The sequence below is a fragment of the Hippichthys cyanospilos genome, chromosome 6 (genome assembly GCF_059441005.1).
Source record: "Hippichthys cyanospilos isolate Australia breed blue-spotted pipefish chromosome 6, RoL_Hcya_1.0, whole genome shotgun sequence".
NCBI classification, from domain to species: domain Eukaryota; kingdom Metazoa; phylum Chordata; class Actinopteri; order Syngnathiformes; family Syngnathidae; genus Hippichthys; species Hippichthys cyanospilos.
The window spans coordinates 14,414,460-14,421,759 of record NC_142374.1 but is presented as its reverse complement, the minus strand read 5'-3'; the positions used below and the strand labels follow the sequence as shown (position 1 = coordinate 14,421,759).

The following is a 7,300-nucleotide window of genomic DNA, read 5'->3' as shown; positions in this document are numbered from 1 at the left end:
GTATTTGGAGTAAGGTGTTTGTTGGTAAAGAGGGCTTTATTGTTTTTTAAAACACCCATCAATTTTCTATAGCCACTTATCCTTAAGCCACTTAAGGGTCGCAGGCTTGCTGGTGCCTGTCCTAGCTGACTCTGGGCGAGTAGGCAGGGGACACCCTGAACTGGTCGCCAGGACTTTTTAAACCAATAGATTGCAAATTTTAATGATTCATATTGATGCTTATGTGAGTTTTACAAACTGCATAGCAGGGCTGAAGAACTAGTTTAACAATATCAAGTGCATTTTTTAAAGATCCAAATTGATGCTCAAGTCAACCATTTGTTGCCCTTCCCCTTTCCCCCTCTATTAGGGATATGGCAAGTATTCATAATCATTCCAAATTAATCATATTCAATCGGACTGATGAGCAGTTTTATATGGCGGTAACATAGCCCTTTTTATTGGGGAAGAGGAGAGTGCATATTTTTAATTATTCTGCTTATTTAAGATATATAGAATTGAATTGGTGCTTAAATTAGTTAGGTATTCAATATTTATTATAGGGATAGGGATAGGGCATTCCTTTAGAACGGAGGCTACCATTTGTGGAATGCTGAATTCAAACCTACTCCTACCAGACCACGACAAGCTAATCTGGCATATTGTACTTTATACCAGACATTCACTTTTCACAATTTTTTTCAAATGTTGTTGAAATTGACCTGCTTTGAGTGGCCAGTATCATCTCAAGCAAACGAGCCACTCCCTCCAGCTCTTTTACTGCAGGGTGTGCTAAAGCAATAGCAAGGGTGTTGAAACATGTAAACTGCAAGTGTTGATTTGCCCCGGCTGTTTTTGGACATTTTTTGGAGACTTCTTTGCAACTGCAGTCAGAGCTAATGCCCCGCAGGTTTTGCCTTTGACATAATAGTTTTTCCATGCCATTGAGATTTGGTCCTAAGCGATTACATAATTCCGTCTTGCTGATACCTCAATTGTTCTGACTCCATACATTACCTTTTAAATCTTGTAATGTATTGACTATGTCTCAAATGAGAATTAAGCAGTGAATACAAGTGTGTAAGTTTTAATAAGTCCTGCAAGATTTTTCCAAGTCTTCCATCCATTTATCACCATGACGATGAGGCGGCTTCATAGCAGCCGCAAGCAGTACGCCCGTATGAGATGCTAATGGATCATTTAGCCACACAAGAGATGAAGCAAAATAAATTAAAATGAGGCACACACAAGCCTTAGTTCATCCATCATCAGATTTACCTTGACGGAAAGCGCGGGGGGCAATCGCAGCTCATGGTATATTTGCATACAGTAGTTGTTTTTAAACTATTCATGAGGTTAAGGGGGTGAATCAAAATACAATCAGGTGATACCTTTATAATCTCAACCTACCAGAAATTATACAACCTCTAAAAATCCAAGTTCAGTTGTACTTAAATGATCAAGGTCAACACATACATTGTGTATTTTAAAACCCCTGTACAGGTCTTTTTTTAGGTTAGTCCCAGGAACCTCATCCAATATTTGTTTTATTAGTTGAACAATATTAATATGAAAGTATCAACAATATTTACTAATAAGGCAAAAAATGGCAATGATGGTTAAAGTAGTTATGTAAAGTGACAGCAATAATTTGGGATAAAAGATTCAGAAGAATATGTCAAGCTAGTCAGAACGCAACCTCCATTTTGATGACAAAAAAAAAAATGTCCATGTATTATTTGGTGTGCTTATTTTGACACTGGCCTATGTAGCAGGTTGCTGCCATGATATGATGTTATGCTATATTGATGTGGTTTCCTTGTTTGCATGTTAATGTACATCAAATAAACATGAATGCATGAGAATAAAATATATAGATTTTTTATTTATTCTTTTAGTACAGTGGTCCCTTGCAACTTCGGTCATCACTTTTTGCAATTACAGTACTTTTTTTTTTCAAAAAACAGAAAACAGTACATGGATATAGTTTATCACTTTATAGACATACATATGTCTGTTTTATATATATATATATATATATATATATATATATATATAATTAGAATATGAAATCACAATTTTATAATTTTTTTGTGTGAAAACCAATGGCTCTGCCCTTGAGGTATCACAAGACTTCATCCATCCATCCATTCATACAACGCTAATCCATACTGAGATCGCAGGCAGGGGACATCCTGGACTGGTTGCCAGCCAATCGCAGGGCACACAGAGACAAACAACCATTCACACTCCCAACCACACCTAGGTACTATTTAATGTTCCTACAGAACAAAGCCATTCATGATTTTTTATTTTTTTTTAACTTTCAACCACAAACAGATTTTAGTGGCATTTGACCTATCCACAATGCATAGGTATATGTATTATAAAAAAAAAAAAAAAAAAGGAATATGTCTCTTTTTGGACAGCAAAAGTTGTATTGGGTTGTATCCATAACTCCAAACGCCCTGCATTGTGTACATAAAAGCGGAAAATGTTACACAAGATCATTTCAATTTTTGAAGAGGAAAATACTACAAAGTATTTACAATAACCAGAATTATCACCACTATATGACAGATATAGGCATGTTGGCCATCTCTGAGCCAGGAATAAAAAAAACAATAGGATAGGAATAAAAAAATATTCAGTAAGTATTCTCCAGTAAAGAATCATATTTGTGTTGTCAAATCTTTTCTTATAACAGAATTTCCTTATGTGGGATGTTTGATTGAAAGCCTGTGCTTACCTCAACTAACTAATAGTCCAAGATGATAATCAAGGTGGATCCTTGCCTTTGTTTTTTAGTCTCCAACATGAATAATTGCCTTATTTTCTAGTGACGTGGTATGACGACATTGTCAAAGCATCTTATTTTCAAAACACAACTCAAGGTTTAGATCGTTACAAAGCTTGCATTCTCACATGATCGTGTAGGAGAACTTCCACTCTCCTTTCCTGCTTTACTGGCTTTTTTTCTCCTGCTTGCACACTTTCTTTTGCATTGCTTTGTATACTGGTTGAGTATTAAATGGTGTCCTGCAAAAGTTTTGGCCTCTTATAACATTCCTACAGAAATTTCAACTCTTTTTAACTGAGCACAACACGAACCATATGCACCCTAAATTTTCCGAATGGATCATGGATTAAGTTCTGGCACACAAATGAAATGTTGTTCAACAAGCATTTGGGACTGTTGGTCTTGATTGTTAATTTGGGTTTTCACGTGTTTCATTCCATGTGAGGTGCAATGTCCACAATTTACAGAATAAATAGCGACGCAGTGCTGCTCATTTTGAGCCTTGCTTTATGTTTTTAAGTCCAATACATTTTAAGTTAATCATTGTTCCAGTCATTTCAAATTTCAAGTTTTCAAGTGCAGGTGAATTGTTAATGTTAAAAATAATTTGGGGCAAATTCCAGGGCGCGTGATTAGCCAAATTCCTTCTATGAAATTCACCCAAATAAAAAGCAGGTGTCCCAGACAGATGGGCGATACTAAATTGTCAAGTTTTTGGCTACACCATCTAATGTTGGTTAACAAAGAGTCAACGTCTGATGGTGGGGGCCATCCTCCATTGGTGTGCTTATTATTCCCCTTAAATAGATGCTGGTATCCCAACATCTGTCTCTTGCTTGTCTTGCATTGTTTCCTCCTGTTTGCCCCCATTGGCTTTTCCTGCGCTGGAAAAAACAACAAAAATGCATCTGACCCACTTGCCTTTAACACGCCTGTGTTTAATTGTGTGCTGCTGTTGTTCCGGGGGCTGGACTCCTCAAAACACAGCAAGCCAAGCTGAAAGCGTATTGCTCCCTCCAGCTAATGGCAATTATTTTCATACTTCTCATGCATTTCTGAATACTTTTTAATCAACGAGGCTACATTTACACATGCATCCCTATGCTTTACCTAATGAAAAGTAATACAATGACACTGTTATTCACGCTTCACTAATTTCTACCATTAGTGCTTTTGGTTGCAATCAGTTGCAGCTCAACCCCACTGTGCTGAACGCAATGAAAGACCGACCACAACATTATGTGAGATCCAATAGTGTGGCCCTGCAGGGGTTTTATACAGGAACATGGCACAGTCGCTCAATGCTCATGATGCTTCAAATTAATACAGCTGGAACTTCTAGGATTAAAAAAAAAAAAAAAATAGGCCTAGGGTCAAACTTAGTTCAGATTCAGATATGTTAGAGATGATAAAAGAAAAACAAAATTCATATGATAACCCTAACCCTGATTGGCTGGCATCCAGCCCGGGTGTATCCCACATCTTGCTCAAATTCAACCTGAACAGACTTTGGCGCTGTAAGAAATGATAATGCAACACAGGGCAGCCACATCTGAGCTTTGAATCCTAAATCTAAACAATATAATACTCACAGCCAGAGGTGAGCGCTTTGTCAGCACCGACGGACTGTCTATCAGTCTGCTGCCGACGAAAGCCCGTTTTGCTGATGGACCACCAAATGATGGAAATGCTATAAAAAAAAAAAAAATAATAAAATCTGCAAATTAAAAATGTCAGCATTGCAGTTTCCATCTGTCATTGTAATTGTCTGGATAGACAGTAAGTCAGATATCCATCATGTGTCCGTCAGCCCGCCACACCCCTTTTTGCTTACTGAAATAAAATTCAATTGACTTGGATGCTTATCTGCTATATTGCTGCAGCTTTACAGTTCAAACTGCAGTCAGCCTGCTGTCAAAGCGACAATAGTCAGTATACAGCCCCACCAAGCAGTGGACAAATATGTTCAGTTGAGTGAATAAACTGGGTAGGTTCAATTCACTACTACTCATTCGCAACGCCTGACGAATGATGGACCAGAAAAAACAAAAATAATCGGGGCTCTGACGAATATCGAATGTAAGTTGAACACCTCTGTTCACCGTCATATATTCTTTATCCTCTGCAAAAATGTGCAATATTACTGCAGTAGTGTCAGGATTAAATTATAATGCACAAACTACTTCGTTCTTCATATGCACTTATTATGTGTTTTAAAAAGTACAATATTATAGAGTTCAATTCTTTTTAAGGAGGAATGGCAGGTGAAACAAATGCCTAGTACTTTAATGGAGATGATTTTGAGCTACAAACACAACTATATGTATATATATATATATATATATATATATATATATATATATATATATATATATATATATATATACACACACCATTTACCATTCCAATAATCTGCAGCAGGATGTTAGCCAAGTGGGACGTCGGAAATACATGATTTAAGGAAGCAAGGTTATTAATAGCACCCTCGAGAGATGTGCACTTCCTAGGTAACATCAAGTGTCTAGCACATAGCTGGCTTTACTGTACAGATTTTGCAGTCCAAGAAGTCGTCACTCCACTCCGCATTAACATACAAACTGGGAATATGACTAATTGTGCTGCTCTCAAATGCTAATTCGACATCCACTATTGGCACAGTCGGGAACATAAAAGAGAACTGCACGGGTAAGAATAATTTAATCAAATTAGGCTATCCCAAAACTATGCTGCAGCTGTGAGGATGTCTTGTAGCTGTACTGTACATACTGTAAGACCACACTGATCGTCACAAGCTGGCGGGAAAAAAAAAAAAAAGCTTGCAATGACATTTAAAGCGGCAAAGCAAATTGCCTTTACTTGCAGCCATCTCTCATACAATGGAAAATTGACTTTTCAAAGCCTTGTATAGAAATACTTGTGTTTGGCGTGCCGGCTCACTCATCAAGTATTACATTAAATAAAAAATTCAAATCTTTGAAAGTAGGTCTCACAATGTATGTTTTAACAATCATGCTGAACATTTCTCTCTTCTTCAGTGAGTGTTTCAGCACTCATGGGACTCTGTGCAAACTATTTTGTGGAACGGCCCAAAATATATCACCGTTAAATACCTCACTATTGAAAAGTTTTAAATTTAAGATGTAATGTGTAGTCACTGGCCAGGTCCTCACAGCGTTTCTATCCCAGTCAGCATATAAAATGGAATTAAATAGTGGGCATCGCACAATGTGCTGTGGCTGCACATTTACAGTTGAGAATATACATTCTTTTTTTTTTTTTTTTTCCATAAAGCAGCCCATTCTGCTCAGTCTGCAGTGCTTGTCCATAACCATCTGGCTTTGGGAATTAAAGGCAAGCAGCTGCTTTGCTCCGCAATTTGTTCCCAACAGGCAAGAGTTGTTTTTTCACCCCCTAAACAATTTCACTTTGTGCTTCTCCTGCTGCTGTCATAATGGTCCCATCTTTCTTCCGATGGGTGCTCGGAATATTCTCTGAAACACTGTCCGTGAAAACATTTCTCCCTGGTTTCTTGGTTGTCTTGCATACTTTGCAGCCTGCTCAGCTGCATGGAGCCAGACTGATATATTGCTCGTACACAACGACCATTACGCTCACTCGGAAATATCCTGTGGGTGAGCGTATTGGTTTTTCCATGCTTACTCTGTCGTGTTTGGTGTGATTCGCATTCAGGGTTTCGGGCATCTAAGGTGGTGTTAATACAAACGCACAGCAAGCAGAGCCGATGCATATCGTTTGACTTTGTGGACTATTTTGATAGACTTTATTCACTTCTGATCCAAAAGGTGGCAATAAGCAATAATGAGGGGGGTTGCCTTTCGTACACGTCTGTATGCAAAACATGCACTTGAAATTCTATATATTTCTGCAACACAAGTTGGCAGTTATTTGAAGACCTATTTCATGGATTTTAGAAGTTTGCACAGTTAAATGTATGCATATGTATTTATGCATATATACATATATAAACATATATATATATATATTATATACATATACATATATACAGTATATATATATATACACAATATATATATATATATATATATATATATATATATATATACATATATATATATATATATATACAGACATATATACATACATACACACACGCACACACACATATATCTTCCTTTTGGCATACTAATGATTTATTTTGAATGAAATATAAAGCTTAAACAATAACAAAAAAATTCTATATAAATTTATATCCATATTTACATGGAGAAACGCAAGATGTTTTTGGAAGAAGAAAAATTCCCAATCAATTTCTATACGACGCTAACATGTACTTAAAGGTAAGTATCACAAATGGCTGCTGGTGTCTGTTCATATGCTTCCAAACGCACATTTTCACCACTTTGACATGTTCTATAGTAAGGAAAAAAAAAAAAACTAATAAATGAAAAGTTGTTTACTTTACCACATTTGTGCAAAATTTCTTCTCCAGCTCGTGTAAAACAGAATGTAAAAAAGGCATGGCTGCTCGGATAAAATGGG

General features: G+C 36.8%; 1 protein-coding gene across 1 annotated transcript in view; it reads left to right on the top strand.

Annotated features, from left to right (window-relative positions):
• Nucleotides 1-7,300, top strand: part of cacna2d1 (calcium voltage-gated channel auxiliary subunit alpha2delta 1) — an 84,488-nt gene that overhangs the window by 858 nt on the left and 76,330 nt on the right. The gene's annotated exons all lie outside the window — the stretch shown is intronic.